Here is a 16,952-nt window from a genome sequence, read left to right as displayed (position 1 = left end):
TCACTCCCCCTGCCCCTTCTCACTCCCCCTGCCCCTTCTCACTCCCCCTGCCCCTTCTCACTCCCCTTGCCCCTTCTCACTCCCCCTGCCCCTTCTCACTCCCCTTGCCCCTTCTCACTCCCCTTGCCCCTTCTCACTCCCCATTCCACTTCTCACTCCCACTTGCCCCTTCTCACTCCCCTTGCCCCTTCTCACTCCCCATTCCACTTCTCACTCCCCCTGCCCCTCCTCACTCCCCCTGCCCCTTCTCACTGCCCTTGCCCCTTCTCACTGCCCTTGCCCCTTCTCACTGCCCTTGCACCTTCTCACTCCCCCTTGCCCCTTCTCACTCCCCTTGCCCCTTCTCACTCCCCTTGCCCCTTCTCACTCCCCTTGCCCCTTCTCACTCCCCATTCCACTTCTCACTCCCCCTGCCCCTTCTCACTGCCCTTGCCCCTTCTCGCTCCCCCTTGCACCTTCTCACTCCCCCTTGCCCCTTCTCACTCCCCATTCCCCTTCTCACTCCCCCTTGCCCCTTCTCACTCCCCTTGCCCCTTCTCATTCCCCTTGCCCCTTCTCACTGCCCCTGTCCCTTCTCACTCCCTCTGCCCCTTCTCACTCCCCTTTGCCCCTTCTCACTCCCCCTGCCCCTTCTCACTCCCCCTTGCCCCTTCTCACTCCCCTTGCCCCTTCTCACTCCCCCTTGCCCCTTCTCACTCCCCCTGCCCCTTCTCACTCCCCCTGCCCCTTCTCACTCCCTCTTGCCCCTTCTTGCTCCCCCTTGCCCCTTCTCACTCCCTCTTACCCCTTCTCACTCCCCCTTGCCTCTTCTCACTCCCCCTGCCCCTTCTCACTCCCCCTGCCCCTTCTCACTCCCCCTTGCCCCTTCTCACTCCCCTTGCCCCTTCTCACTCCCCCTTGCCCCTTCTCACTCCCCCTGCCCCTTCTCACTCCCCCTGCCCCTTCTCACTCCCTCTTGCCCCTTCTTGCTCCCCCTTGCCCCTTCTCACTCCCTCTTACCCCTTCTCACTCCCCCTTGCCTCTTCTCGCTCCCCCTTGCCCCTTCTCACTCCCCTTTCTCCTTCTCACTCCCCCTGCCCCTTCTCACTCCCCTTTCTCCTTCTCGCTCCCCCTTGCCCCTTCTCACTCCCCTTGCCCCTTCTCACTCCTCATTCACCTTCTCATTCCCCTTGCCCCTTCTCACTCCCCCTGCCCCTTCTCACTCCCTCTGCCCCTTCTTGCTCCCCCTTGCCCCTTCTCACTCCCCTTTCTCCTTCTCACTCCCCTTGCCCCTTCTCGCTCCCCCTTGCCCCTTCTCACTCCTCATTCCCCTTCTTATTCCCCTTGCCCCTTCTCACTCCCCTTGCCCCTTCTCGCTCCCCCTTGCCCCTTCTCACTCCTCATTCCCCTTCTCATTCCCCTTGCCCCTTCTCACTCCCCCTGCCCCTTCTCACTCCCTCTGCCCCTTTCACTGCCCCTGCCCCTTCAGCCTTAGCGAAGGTTGCTAATGAGTTGGGAGGCCTTTTTCAGCCTTTCAAAAGGCTTTCAGGACTTCTGTCCACCTACTTCTCTTTAATTATCATCTCCATGCCTTTAAATTTCACCTGAATGCAGTTTTCTGCTCCCACTACCATTGTGCTCCTTATACCGGCCCAAATCTGCATCTGGATCGGTGAGCAATTATACAAATGAGCGGACTCACAAAATTTGAGTGCTGTTACATAAGAACATACGAAATAGGAGCAGAAGTAGGCCATACGGCCCCTCGAGCCTGCTCCACCATTGAATAAGATCATGGCTGATCATCGACCTCAACTCCACTTCCTGCACAATCCCCAAGTCCCTTGATTCCCTTCGTGCCCAAAAATCTATCAATCTCTGTCTTGAATATACTCAACGACTGAGCCTCAACAGCCCTCTGGGGCGGAGAATTCCAAAGATTCACCACCCTCTGAGTGAAGAAATTTCTCCTCATCTCAGTCCCAAATGGCCGACCCCTTATCCTGAGTCTGTGACCCCTGGTTCTAGACTCCCCAGCCAGGGGGAAACAGAATCTACCCTGTCAAGCCCTCTAAGAATTTTATACCATTAACACGTTCCCTGGTAAAATTAGAACCAATCCTTAACCAGTTAGAACTGACTTACACCAGTAGAGAAAAATCAATCCCAGCATTTCTTGTATAACTGTAGAATATCAATAACAAGAAAATAGAAACATAGAAACATAGAAGATAGGAGCAGGAGTAGGCCATTCGGCCCCTCGAGCCTGCTCCACCATTTAATAAGATCATGGCTGATCATCCAAATTCAGTACCCTATCCCTGCCTTCTCCCCATATCCCTTGATCCCTTTAGCCTTAAGAAATATATCTAACTTCTTCTTGAATATATTTAATGAATTGGCCTCAACTGCCTTCTGTGGTAGAGAATTCCACAGGTTCACCACTCTCTGGGTGAAGAAATTCCTCCTCATCTCAGTCCTAAATGGCTTACCCCTTATCCTTAGACTGTGACCCCTGGTTCTGGACTCCCCCGCCATCGGGAACATCCTTCCTGCATCTAGTCTGTCTAGTCCCGTTAGAATTTTATAAGTTTCAATGAGATCCCCTCTCATTCTTCTAACTCCAGCGAATAAAAGCCCAATCGACCCAATCTCTCCTCATACATCATTCCTGCCATCCCAGGTATCAGTCTGGTGAATCTTCGCTGCACTCCCTCCATGGCAAGAACATCCTTCCTCAGATAAGGCGACCAAAACTGCACACAATACTCAAGGTGTGGTCTCACCAAGGCCCTGTACAACTGCAGCAAGAAATCCTTGCTCCTGTACTCGAATCCTCTCACTATGAAGACCAACATACCATTTGCCTTCTTAACTGCCTGCTGCACCTGCATGCTTACCTTCAGCGACTGGTGCACAAGGACGCCCAGGTCTCGTTGCACTTCTCCTTCTCCCAGTCTATTGCCATTCAGATAATAATCTGCCTTCCTGTTTTTGCCACCAAAGTGGATAACCTCGCATTTATCCACATTATACTGCATCTGCCATGCATCTGCCCAAAATGAAAGGTATCTGGACTGTACCTATTCTTTCTGCCTTACTTATGGAGTCATCAATGCGATCCAGCATGGTAGGAAGCAGAGGTTCGTACTTTTTAGAAGTACCAGCTGTAAAGGTTGTTGTATCAGAACTTCAGACTGCTTCAATAGAATGGGGGAAGCTTTAAAAGCATTTCAAGGTCACATTCTCTGAAGCTACTGAGGTTATAAAACATTGCGCTTAACAGGAAAGATTTTCTCCCATCTGTCCCACAATCCCCTTAAATTGTCTCCTGGGATCCATCACTGCAGCAAGCACAAAAACGAAACTGGAGAAGTTTAGTGTGAATAATGCGGTGATACAGTGTAATGATAATCTAAAGCGGTCTATAAAGATACAATCTGCCTGCACTTGTCGAAATTCCTGACACTGAAAAGCTTGTTGTTTATTGTTAGTATTACAGTGCAGTCTGACACGCCCCGTTTACACTTCCTGGATGGCCTATAGGTCGGCATTCTGGGCTTCTAAAGTGTTTTGCAAGAGTCGTCCCTGGCTGTTCCAAGAAAAGATCCTCCTTGCAAATTCTCCCAGTAAAGGAAAAAGTAGTTCCTCTGGGGAGAGCAGACAGAGCCAAGTCCGCGGCACCACGGGTGGCTCAGCTGTACGGGGGGGGAGAGGAGGAAGAGTGGGAAAGCAACAGTGGTAGGGGATTCGATAGTTAGGGGAGCAGACAGGCGTTTCTGTTGCCACAGACGTGACTCCAGGATGGTATGTTGCCTCCCTGGTGCCAGGGTCAAGGATGTCACCGAGCGGCTGCAGAACATTCTGAGGTGGGAGGGCAAACAGCCAGAGGTCGTGGTCCAGATCGGTACCAACGACATAGGTGGAAAGTATTTACAGACGGCCCCCGGGAGTGTGTTAGTAATTACAGACCGTCCCCGGGGGAGTGTGTCAGTGTATAGAGAGGGTCCCCGGGAGTGTGTCAATATTTACAGAGGGCCCCCGGGAGTGTGCCAGTATTTACAGCGGATCCCCGGGAGTGTGTCAGTATATACAGAGGGTCCCCGGGAGTGTGTCAGTATTTACAGCGGGTCCCCGGGAGTGTGTCAGTATTTACAGCGGGTCCCCGGGAGTGTGTCAGTATATACAGAGGGTCCCCGGGAGTGTGTCAGTATATACAGAGGGTCCCCGGGAGTGTGTCAGTATTTACAGCGGGTCCCCTGGAGTGTGTCAGTATTTACAGAGGGTCCCTGGGAGTGTGCCAGTATTTACACTGGATCCCCGGGAGTGTGTCAATATTTACAGTGGATCCCCGGGAGTGTGTCAGTATTTACAGCGGGTCCCCGGGAGTGTGTCAGTATTTACAGTGGGTCCCCGGGAGTGTGTCAGTATTTACAGCGGGTCCCCTGGCATGTGTCAGTATTTACAGCGGGTCCCCAGGAGTGTGTCAGTATTTACAGAGGGTCCCCGGGAGTGTGTCAGTATTTACAGCGGGTCCCCTGGCGTCTGTCAGTATTTACAAAGGGTCCCTGGGAGTGTGCCAGTATTTACAGAGGGTCCCCTGGAGTGTGTCAGTATTTACAAAGGGTTCCTGGGAGTGTGCCAGTATTTACAGCGGATCCCCGGGAGTGTGTCAGTATACACAGAGGGTCCCCTGGAGTGTGTCAGTATTTACAAAGGGTCCCTGGGAGTGTGCCAGTATTTACAGAGGGTCCCCGGGAGTGTGTCAGTATTTACAGAGGGTCCCCGGGATTGTGTCAGTATTTACAGAGGGTCCCCTGGAGTGTGTCAGTATTTACAGCGGGTCCCTGGGAGTGTGTCAGTATTTACAGTGGATCCCCGGGAGTGTGTCAGTATTTACAGAGGGTCCCCGGGAGTGTGTCAGTATATACAGAGGGTCCCCTGGAGTGTGTCAGTATTTACAAAGGGTCCCTGGGAGTGTGTCAGTATTTACAGAGGGTCCCCTGGAGTGTGCCAGTATTTACAGAGGGTCCTGGGAGTGTGTCAGTATTTACAGAGGGTCCCCTGGAGTGTGTCAGTATTTACAGAGGGTCCCTGGGAGTGTGTCAGTATTTACAGAGGGTCCCCTGGAGTGTGTCAGTATTTACAGTGGATCCCCTGGCGTGTGTCAGTATTTACAGAGGGTCCCCTGGCGTGTGTCAGTATTTACAGAGGGTCCCCTGGCGTCTGTCAGTATTTACAGAGGGTCCCCAGGAGCGTGCCAGTATTTACAGTGGATCCCCGGGAGCGTGTCAGTATTTAAAGAGGGTCCCCGGGAGTGTGTCAGTATTTACAGAGGGTCCCTGGGAGTGTGCCAGTATTTACAGAGGGTCCCCGGGAGTGTGTCAGTATTTACAGAGGTCCCTAGGAGTGTGTCAGTATTTACAGAGGGTCCCCGGGAGTGTGCCAGTATTTACAAAGGGTCCCTGGGAGTGTGTCAGTATTTACAGAGGGTCCCCTGGAGTGTGTCAGTATTTACAGAGGGTCCTGGGAGTGTGTCAGTATTTACAGAGGGTCCCCTGGAGTGTGTCAATATTTACAGTGGATCCCCTGGCGTGTGTCAGTATTTACAGAGGGTCCCTGGGAGTGTGTCAGTATTTACAGAGGGTCCCTGGGAGTGTGTCAGTATTTACAGAGGGTCCCCTGGAGTGTGTCAGTATTTACAGTGGATCCCCTGGCGTGTGTCAGTATTTACAGTGGATCCCCTGGCGTGTGTCAGTATTTACAGAGGGTCCCCTGGAGTGTGTCAGTATTTACAGCAGATCCCCGGGAGTGTGTCAGTATATACAGAGGGTCCCCGGGAGTGTGTCAGTATTTACTGCGGGTCCCCGGGAGTGTGTCAGTATTTACAGCGGGTCCCCGGGAGTGTGTCAGTATATACAGAGGGTCCCCGGGAGTGTGTCAGTATATACAGAGGGTCCCCGGGAGTGTGTCAGTATTTACAGCGGGTCCCCTGGAGTGTGTCAGTATTTACAGAGCGTCCCCGGGAGTGTGCCAGTATTTACACTGGATCCCCGGGAGTGTGTCAGTATTTACAGTGGATCCCCGGGAGTGTGTCAGTATTTACAGCGGGTCCCCGGGAGTGTGTCAGTATTTACAGTGGGTCCCCAGGAGTGTGTCAGTATATACAGAGGGTCCCCTGGCGTGTGTCAGTATTTACAGAGGGTCCCCGGGAGTGTGTCAGTATTTACAGCGGGTCCCCTGGTGTGTGTCAGTATTTACAGAAGGTGCCCTGGAGTGTGTCAGTATTTACAGAGGGTCCCCAGGAGTGTGTCAGTATTTACAGAGGGTCCCCGGCAGTGTGTCAGTATTTACAGCGGGTCCCCTGGCGTCTGTCAGTATTTACAAAGGGTTCCTGGGAGTGTGCCAGTATTTACAGCGGATCCCCGGGAGTGTGTCAGTATACACAGAGGGTCCCCTGGAGTGTGTCAGTATTTACAAAGGGTCCCTGGGAGTGTGCCAGTATTTACAGAGTGTCCCCGGGAGTGTGTCAGTATTTACAGAGGGTCCCCGGGATTGTGTCAGTATTTACAGAGGGTCCCCTGGAGTGTGTCAGTATTTACAGCGGGTCCCTGGGAGTGTGTCAGTATTTACAGTGGATCCCCGGGAGTGTGTCAGTATTTACAGAGGGTCCCCGGGAGTGTGTCAGTATTTACAGAGGGTCCCCTGGAGTGTGTCAGTATTTACAAAGGGTCCCTGGGAGTGTGTCAGTATTTACAGAGGGTCCCCTGGAGTGTGCCAGTATTTACAGAGGGTCCTGGGAGTGTGTCAGTATTTACAGAGGGTCCCCTGGAGTGTGTCAGTATTTACAGAGGGTCCCTGGGAGTGTGTCAGTATTTACAGAGGGTCGCCTGGAGTGTGTCAGTATTTACAGTGGATCCCCTGGCGTGTGTCAGTATTTACAGAGGGTCCCCGGGAGTGTGTCAGTATTTACAGAGGGTCCCCTGGAGTGTGTCAGTATTTACAGTGGATCCCCTGGCGTGTGTCAGTATTTACAGAGGGTCCCCTGGCGTGTCTCAGTATTTACAGAGGGTCCCCTGGCGAGTGTCAGTATTTACATAGAGTCCGCGGGAGCGTGCCAGTTTTTACAGTGGATCCCCGGGAGTGTGTCAGTATTTACAGGGGGTCCCCGGGAGTGTGTCAGTATTTACAGAGGGTCCCCGGGAGTGTGTCAGTATTTACACTGGATCCCCGGGAGTGTGTCAGTATTTACAGTGGATCCCCGGGAGTGTGTCAGTATTTACAGAGGGTCCCCGGGAGAGTGCCAGTATTTACACTGGATCCCCGGGAGTGTGTCAGTATTTACAGTGGATCCCCGGGAGTTTGTCAGTATTTACAGCGGGTCCCCGGGAGTGTGTCAGTATTTACAGTGGGTCCCCAGGAGTGTGTCAGTATATACAGAGGGTCCCCTGGCGTGTGTCAGTATTTACAGAGGGTCCCCGGGAGTGTATCAGTATTTACAGCGGGTCCCCTGGTGTGTGTCAGTATTTACAGAAGGTGCCCTGGAGTGTGTCAGTATTTACAGAGGGTCCCCGGGAGTGTGTCAGTATTTACAGCGGGTCCCCTGGCGTCTGTCAGTATTTACAAAGGGTTCCTGGGAGTGTGCCAGTATTTACAGCGGATCCCCGGGAGTGTGTCAGTATACACAGAGGGTCCCCTGGAGTGTGTCAGTATTTACAAAGGGTCCCTGGGAGTGTGCCAGTATTTACAGAGGGTCCCCGGGAGTGTGTCAGTATTTACAGAGGGTCCCCGGGATTGTGTCAGTATTTACAGAGGGTCCCCTGGAGTGTGTCAGTATTTACAGCGGGTCCCTGGGAGTGTGTCAGTATTTACAGTGGATCCCCGGGAGTGTGTCAGTATTTACAGAGGGTCCCCGGGAGTGTGTCAGTATTTACAGAGGGTCCCCTGGAGTGTGTCAGTATTTACAGAGGGTCCCTGGGATTGTGTCAGTATTTACAGAGGGTCCCCGGGAGTGTGTCAGTATTTACAGAGGGTCCCCTGGAGTGTGTCAGTATTTACAGTGGATCCCCGGGAGTGTGTCAGTATTTACAGCGGGTCCCCGGGAGTGTGTCAGTATTTACAGTGGGTCCCCAGGAGTGTGTCAGTATATACAGAGGGTCCCCTGGCGTGTGTCAGTATTTACAGAGGGTCCCCGGGAGTGTGTCAGTATTTACAGCGGGTCCCCTGGTGTGTGTCAGTATTTACAGAAGGTGCCCTGGAGTGTGTCAGTATTTACAGAGGGTCCCCAGGAGTGTGTCAGTATTTACAGAGGGTCCCCGGCAGTGTGTCAGTATTTACAGCGGGTCCCCTGGCGTCTGTCAGTATTTACAAAGGGTTCCTGGGAGTGTGCCAGTATTTACAGCGGATCCCCGGGAGTGTGTCAGTATACACAGAGGGTCCCCTGGAGTGTGTCAGTATTTACAAAGGGTCCCTGGGAGTGTGCCAGTATTTACAGAGTGTCCCCGGGAGTGTGTCAGTATTTACAGAGGGTCCCCGGGATTGTGTCAGTATTTACAGAGGGTCCCCTGGAGTGTGTCAGTATTTACAGCGGGTCCCTGGGAGTGTGTCAGTATTTACAGTGGATCCCCGGGAGTGTGTCAGTATTTACAGAGGGTCCCCGGGAGTGTGTCAGTATTTACAGAGGGTCCCCTGGAGTGTGTCAGTATTTACAAAGGGTCCCTGGGAGTGTGTCAGTATTTACAGAGGGTCCCCTGGAGTGTGCCAGTATTTACAGAGGGTCCTGGGAGTGTGTCAGTATTTACAGAGGGTCCCCTGGAGTGTGTCAGTATTTACAGAGGGTCCCTGGGAGTGTGTCAGTATTTACAGAGGGTCGCCTGGAGTGTGTCAGTATTTACAGTGGATCCCCTGGCGTGTGTCAGTATTTACAGAGGGTCCCCGGGAGTGTGTCAGTATTTACAGAGGGTCCCCTGGAGTGTGTCAGTATTTACAGTGGATCCCCTGGCGTGTGTCAGTATTTACAGAGGGTCCCCTGGCGTGTGTCAGTATTTACAGAGGGTCCCCTGGCGAGTGTCAGTATTTACATAGAGTCCGCGGGAGCGTGCCAGTTTTTACAGTGGATCCCCGGGAGTGTGTCAGTATTTACAGGGGGTCCCCGGGAGTGTGTCAGTATTTACAGAGGGTCCCCGGGAGTGTGTCAGTATTTACACTGGATCCCCGGGAGTGTGTCAGTATTTACAGTGGATCCCCGGGAGTGTGTCAGTATTTACAGAGGGTCCCCGGGAGAGTGCCAGTATTTACACTGGATCCCCGGGAGTGTGTCAGTATTTACAGTGGATCCCCGGGAGTTTGTCAGTATTTACAGCGGGTCCCCGGGAGTGTGTCAGTATTTACAGTGGGTCCCCAGGAGTGTGTCAGTATATACAGAGGGTCCCCTGGCGTGTGTCAGTATTTACAGAGGGTCCCCGGGAGTGTATCAGTATTTACAGCGGGTCCCCTGGTGTGTGTCAGTATTTACAGAAGGTGCCCTGGAGTGTGTCAGTATTTACAGAGGGTCCCCGGGAGTGTGTCAGTATTTACAGCGGGTCCCCTGGCGTCTGTCAGTATTTACAAAGGGTTCCTGGGAGTGTGCCAGTATTTACAGCGGATCCCCGGGAGTGTGTCAGTATACACAGAGGGTCCCCTGGAGTGTGTCAGTATTTACAAAGGGTCCCTGGGAGTGTGCCAGTATTTACAGAGGGTCCCCGGGAGTGTGTCAGTATTTACAGAGGGTCCCCGGGATTGTGTCAGTATTTACAGAGGGTCCCCTGGAGTGTGTCAGTATTTACAGCGGGTCCCTGGGAGTGTGTCAGTATTTACAGTGGATCCCCGGGAGTGTGTCAGTATTTACAGAGGGTCCCCGGGAGTGTGTCAGTATTTACAGAGGGTCCCCTGGAGTGTGTCAGTATTTACAGAGGGTCCCTGGGAGTGTGTCAGTATTTACAGAGGGTCGCCTGGAGTGTGTCAGTATTTACAGTGGATCCCCTGGCGTGTGTCAGTATTTACAGAGGGTCCCCGGGAGTGTGTCAGTATTTACAGAGGGTCCCCTGGAGTGTGTCAGTATTTACAGTGGATCCCCTGGCGTGTGTCAGTATTTACAGAGGGTCCCCTGGCGTGTGTCAGTATTTACAGAGGGTCCCCTGGCGAGTGTCAGTATTTACATAGAGTCCGCGGGAGCGTGCCAGTTTTTACAGTGGATCCCCGGGAGTGTGTCAGTATTTACAGGGGGTCCCCGGGAGTGTGTCAGTATTTACAGAGGGTCCCCGGGAGTGTGTCAGTATTTACAGTGGATCCCCGGGAGTGTGTCAGTATTTACAGTGGATCCCCGGGAGTGTGTCAGTATTTACAGAGGGTCCCCGGGAGTATGTCAGTATTTACACTGGATTCCCGGGAGTGTGTCAGTATTTACAGAGGGTCCCCTGGAGTGTGTCAGTATTTACAGCGGGTCCCTGGGAGTGTGTCAGTATTTACAGAGGGTTCCCTGGAGTGTGCCAGTATTTACAAAGGGTCCCGGGAGTGTGTCAGTATTTATAGTGGGTCCCCTGGCGTGCGTCAGTATTTACAGAGGGTCCCTGGGAGTGTGCCAGTATTTACAGAGGGTCCCCGGGAGTGTGCCAGTATTTACAGAGGGTCCCCGGGAGTGTGCCAGCATTCACAAAAGGTTCCTGGGAGTGTGTCAGTATTTACAGAGGATCCCCTGGAGTGTGTCAGTATTTAGAGTGGATCCCCTGGCGTGTGTCAGTATTTACAGAGGGTCCCTGGGAGTGTGTCAGTATTTACAGAGGGTCCCCTGGAGTGTGTCAGTATTTACAGTGGATCCCCTGGCGTGTGTCAGTATTTACAGAGGGTCCGCGGGAGTGTGTCAGTATTTACAGAGGGTCCCCTGGAGTGTGTCAGTATTTACAGTGGATCCCCTGGCGTGTGTCAGTATTTACAGAGGGTCCTCTGGCGTCTGTCAGTATTTACAGAGGGTCCCCGGGAGCGTGCCAGTATTTACAGTGGATCCCCGGGAGTGTGTCAGTATTTACAGAGGGTCCCCGGGAGTGTGTCAGTATTTACAGAGGGTCCCTGGGAGTGTGCCAGTATTTACAGAGGGTCCCCGGGAGTGTGTCAGTATTTACAGAGCTCCCTAGGAGTGTGTCAGTATTTACAGAGGGTCCCCGGGAGTGTGCCAGTATTTACAAAGGGTCCCTGGGAGTGTGTCAGTATTTACAGAGGGTCCCCTGGAGTGTGTCAGTATTTACAGAGGGTCCTGGGAGTGTGTCAGTATTTACAGAGGGTCCCCTGGAGTGTGTCAATATTTACAGTGGATCCCCTGGCGTCTGTCAGTATTTACAGAGGGTCCCCGGGAGTGTGCCAGTATTTACAAAGGGTCCCTGGGAGTGTGTCAGTATTTACAGAGGGTCCCTGGGAGTGTGTCAGTATTTACAGAGGGTCCCCTGGAGTGTGTCAGTATTTACAGTGGATCCCCTGGCGTGTGTCAGTATTTACAGTGGATCCCCTGGCGTGTGTCAGTATTTACAGAGGGTCCCCTGGAGTGTGTCAGTATTTACAGCAGATCCCCGGGAGTGTGTCAGTATATACAGAGGGTCCCCGGGAGTGTGTCAGTATTTACTGCGGGTCCCCGGGAGTGTGTCAGTCTTTACAGCGGGTCCCCGGGAGTGCGTCAGTATATACAGAGGGTCCCCGGGAGTGTGTCAGTATATACAGAGGGTCCCCGGGAGTGTGTCAGTATTTACAGCGGGTCCCCTGGAGTGTGTCAGCATTTACAGAGGGTCCCCGGGAGTGTGCCAGTATTTACACTGGATCCCCGGGAGTGTGTCAGTATTTACAGTGGATCCCCGGGTGTCTGTCAGTATTTACAGCGGGTCCCCGGGAGTGTGTCAGTATTTACACTGGGTCCCCAGGAGTGTGTCAGTATTTACAGAGGGTCCCCTGGCGTGTGTCAGTATTTACAGAGGGTCCCCGGGAGTGTGTCAGTATTTACAGCGGGTCCCCTGGTGTGTGTCAGTATTTACAGAAGGTGCCCTGGAGTGTGTCAGCATTTACACAGGGTCCCCAGGAGTGTGTCAGTATTTACAGAGGGTCCCCGGGAGTGTGTCAGTATTTACAGAGGGTCCCCTGGAGTGTGTCAGTATTTACAAAGGGTTCCTGGGAGTGTGCCAGTATTTACAGCGGATCCCCGGGAGTGTGTCAGTATACACAGAGGGTCCCCTGGAGTGTGTCAGTATTTACAAAGGGTCCCTGGGAGTGTGCCAGTATTTACAGAGGGTCCCCGGGAGTGTGTCAGTATTTACAGAGGGTCCCCGGGATTGTGTCAGTATTTACAGAGGGTCCCCTGGAGTGTGTCATTATTTACAGCGGGTCCCTGGGAGTGTGTCAGTATTTACAGTGGATCCCCGGGAGTGTGTCAGTATTTACAGAGGGTCCCCGGGAGTGTGTCAGTATTTACAGAGGGCCCCCTGGAGTGTGTCAGTATTTACAAAGGGTCCCTGGGAGTGTGTCAGTATTTACAGAGGGTCCCCTGGAGTGTGCCAGTATTTACAGAGGGTCCTGGGAGTGTGTCAGTATTTACAGAGGGTCCCCTGGAGTGTGTCAGTATTTACAGAGGGTCCCTGGGAGTGTGTCAGTATTTACAGAGGGTCCCTGGGAGTGTGTCAGTATTTACAGTGGATCCCCTGGCGTGTGTCAGTATTTACAGAGGGTCCCCGGGAGTGTGTCAGTATTTACAGAGGGTCCCCTGGAGTGTGTCAGTATTTACAGTGGATCCCCTGGCGTGTGTCAGTATTTACAGAGGGTCCCCCGGCGTGTGTCAGTATTTACAGAGGGTCCCCTGGCGTGTGTCAGTATTTACAGAGAGTCCGCGGGAGCGTGCCAGTATTTACAGTGGATCCCCGGGAGTGTGTCAGTATTTACAGGGGGTCCCCGAGAGTGTGTCAGTATTTACAGAGGGTCCCCGGGAGTGTGTCAGTATTTACAGTGGATCCCCGGGAGTGTTTCAGTATTTACAGTGGATCCCCGGGAGTGTGTCAGTATTTACAGAGGGTCCCCGGGAGTATGTCAGTATTTACAGTGGATTCCCGGGAGTGTGTCAGTATTTACAGAGGGTCCCCTGGAGTGTGTCAGTATTTACAGCGGGTCCCTGGGAGTGTGTCAGTATTTACAGAGGGTTCCCTGGAGTGTGCCAGTATTTACAGAGGGTCCCGGGAGTGTGTCAGTATTTATAGTGGGTCCCCTGGCGTGCGTCAGTATTTACAGAGGGTCCCTGGGAGTGTGCCAGTATTTACAGAGGGTCCCCGGGAGTGTGCCAGTATTTACAGAGGGTCCCCGGGAGTGTGCCAGTATTCACAAAAGGTTCCTGGGAGTGTGTCAGTATTTACAGAGGATCCCCTGGAGTGTGTCAGTATTTACAGTGGATCCCCTGGCGTGTGTCAGTATTTACAGAGGGTCCCTGGGAGTGTGTCAGTATTTACAGAGGGTCCCCTGGAGTGTGTCAGTATTTACAGTGGATCCCCTGGCGTGTCAGTATTTACAGAGGGTCCGCGGGAGTGTGTCAGTATTTACAGAGGGTCCCCTGGAGTGTGTCAGTATTTACAGTGGATCCCCTGGCGTGTGTCAGTATTTACAGAGGGTCCCCTGGCGTGTGTCAGTATTTACAGAGGGTCCCCTGGCGTGTGTCAGTATTTACAGAGGGTCCCCTGGCGTGTGTCAGTATTTACAGTGGGTCCGCGGGAGTGTGTCAGTATTTACAGAGGGTCCCCTGGAGTGTGTCAGTATTTACAGTGGATCCCCTGGCGTGTGTCAGTATTTACAGAGGGTCCCCGGGAGTGTGCCAGTATTCACAAAAGGTTCCTGGGAGTGTGTCAGTATTTACAGAGGGTCCCCGGGAGCGTGCCAGTATTTACAGTGGATCCCCGGGAGTGTGTCAGTATTTACAGAGGGCCCGCGGGAGTGTGTCAGTATTTACAGAGGGTCCCTGGGAGTGTGCCAGTATTTACAGAGGGTCCCCGGGAGTGTGTCAGTATTTACAGAGGTCCCTAGGAGTGTGTCAGTATTTACAGAGGGTCCCCGGGAGTGTGCCAGTATTTACAAAGGGTCCCTGGGAGTGTGTCAGTATTTACAGAGGGTCCCCTGGAGTGTGTCAGTATTTACAGAGGGTCCTGGGAGTGTGTCAGTTTTTACAGAGTGTCCCCTGGAGTGTGTCAATATTTACAGTGGATCCCCTGGCGTGTGTCAGTATTTACAGAGGGTCCCCGGGAGTGTGCCAGTATTTACAAAGTGTCCCTGGGAGTGTGTCAGTATTTACAGAGGGTCCCCTGGAGTGTGTCAGTATTTACAGTGGATCCCCTGGCATGTGTCAGTATTTACAGAGGGTCCCCTGGTGTGTGTCAGTATTTACAGAAGGTCCCCTGGCGTCTGTCAGTATTTACAGAGGGTCCCCGGGAGCGTGCCAGTATTTACAGTGGATCCCCGGGAGTGTGTCAGTATTTACAGAGGGTCCCCTGGAGTGTGTCAGTATTTACAGTGGGTCCCCGGGAGCGTGCCAGTATTTACAGTGGATCCCCGAGAGTGTGTCAGTATTTACAGAGTGTCCCTAGGAGTGTGACAGTATTTACAGAGGGTCCCCGGGAGTGTGCCAGTATTTACAAAGGGTCCCTGGGAGTGTGTCAGTATTTACAGAGGGTCCCCTGGAGTGTGTCTGTATTTACAGAGGGTCCCTGGGAGTGTGTCAGTATTTACAGAGGGTCCCCTGGAGTGTGTCAATATTTACAGTGGATCCCCTGGCGTGTGTCAGTATTTACAGAGGGTCCCCGGGAGTGTGCCAGTATTTACAAAGGGTCCCTGGGAGTGTGTCAGTATTTACAGAGGGTCCCCTGGAGTGTGTCAGTATTAACAGAGGGTCCCTGGGAGTGTGTCAGTATTTACAGAGGGTCCCCTGGAGTGTGTCAGTATTTACATTGGATCCCCTGGTGTGTGTCAGTATTTACAGAGGGTCCCCTGGCGTGTGTCAGTATTTACAGAGGGTCCCCGGGAGTGTGTCAGTATTTAGAGAGGGTCCCCGGGAGTGTGTCAGTATTTACAGTGGATCCCCGGGAGTGTGTCAGTATTTACAGTGGATCCCCGGGAGTGTGTCAGTATTTACAGAGTGTCCCCGCGAGTATGTCAGTATTTACAGTGGATTCCCGGGAGTGTGTCAGTATTTACAGAGGGTCCCCTGGAGTGTGTCAGTATTTACAGCGGGTCCCTGGGAGTGTGTCAGTATTTACACAGGGTTCCCTGGAGTGTGCCAGTATTTAAAGAGGGTCCCGGGAGTGTGTCAGTATTTATAGTGGGTCCCCTGGCGTGTGTCAGGATTTACAGAGGGTCCCTGGGAGTGTGCCAGTATTTACAGTGGGTCCCCGGGAGTGTGCCAGTATTTACAGAGGGTCCCCGGGAGTGTGCCAGTATTTACAAAGGGTCCCTGGGAGTGTGTCAGTATTTACAGGGGGTCCCCTGGAGTGTGTCAGTATTTACAGCGGGTCCCTGGGAGTGTGTCAGTATTTACACAGGGTTCCCTGGAGTGTGCCAGTATTTACAGAGGGTCCCGGGAGTGTGTCAGTATTTATAGTGGGTCCCCTGGCGTGTGTCAGTATTTACAGAGGGTCCCTGGGAGTGTGCCAGTATTTACAAAGGGTCCCCGGGAGTGCCCCAGTATTTACAGAGGGTCCCCGGGAGTGTGCCAGTATTTACAAAGGGTCCCTGGGAGTGTGTCAGTATTTACAGAGGATCCCCTGGAGTGTGTCAGTATTTACAGTGGATCCCCTGGCGTGCGTCAGTATTTACAGAGGGTCCCTGGGAGTGTGTCAGTATTTACAGAGGGTCCCCTGGAGTGTGTCAGTATTTACAGTGGATCCCCTGGCGTGTGTCAGTATTTACAGAGGGTCCGCGGGAGTGTGTCAGTATTTACAGAGGGTCCCCTGGAGTGTGTCAGTATTTACAGTGGATCCCCTGGCGTCTGTCAGTATTTACAGAGGGTCCCCTGGCGTGTGTCAGTATTTACAGAGGGTCCCCTGGCGTCTGTCAGTATTTACAGAGGGTCCCCGGGAGCGTGCCAGTATTTACAGTGGATCCCCGGGAGTGTGTCAGTATTTACAGAGGGTCCCCGGGAGTGTGTCAGTATTTACAGAGGGTCCCTGGGAGTGTGCCAGTATTTACAGAGGGTCCCCGGGAGTGTGTCAGTATTTACAGAGGGTCCCCGGGAGTGTGCCAGTATTTACAGTGGGTCCCTGGGAGTGTGTCAGTATTTACAGAGGGTCCCCTGGAGTGTGTCAATATTTAAAGTGAATCCCCTGGCGTGTGTCAGTATTTACAGAGGGTCCCCTGGCGTGTGTCAGTATTTACAGAGGGTCCCCGGCGTGTGTCAGTATTTACAGAGGGTCCCCGGGAGCGTGCCAGTATTTACAGTGGATCACCGGGAGTGTGTCAGTATTTACAGAGGGTCCCCTGGGAGTGTGTCAGTATTTACAGAGGGTCCCCTGGAGTGTGTCAGTATTTACATTGGATCCCCTGGTGTGTGACAGTATTTACAGAGGGTCCCCTGGCGTGTGTCAGTATTTACAGAGGGTCCCCTGGCGTGTGTCAGTATTTACAGAGGGTCCCCGGGAGCGTGCCAGTATTTACAATGGATCCCCGGGAGTGTGTCAGTATTTACAGAGGGTCCCCTGGAGTGTGTCAGTATTTACAGAGGGTCCCCGGGAGTGTGTCAGTATTTACAGAGGGTCCCCGGGAGTGTGTCAGTATTTACAGTGGATCCCCGGGAGTGTGTCAGTATTTACAGTGGATCCCCGGGAGTGTGTCAGTATTTACAGAGTGTCCCCGGGAGTATGTCAGTATTTACAGTGGATTCCCGGGAGTGTGTCAGTATTTACAGAGGGTCCCCTGGAGTGTGTCAGTATTTA

Source organism: Somniosus microcephalus, chromosome 7 (assembly GCF_052327205.1).
Source record: "Somniosus microcephalus isolate GS21.2 chromosome 7, FLI_Smic_1.0, whole genome shotgun sequence".
NCBI classification, from domain to species: domain Eukaryota; kingdom Metazoa; phylum Chordata; class Chondrichthyes; order Squaliformes; family Somniosidae; genus Somniosus; species Somniosus microcephalus.
This window is presented reverse-complemented; position numbering follows the sequence as displayed.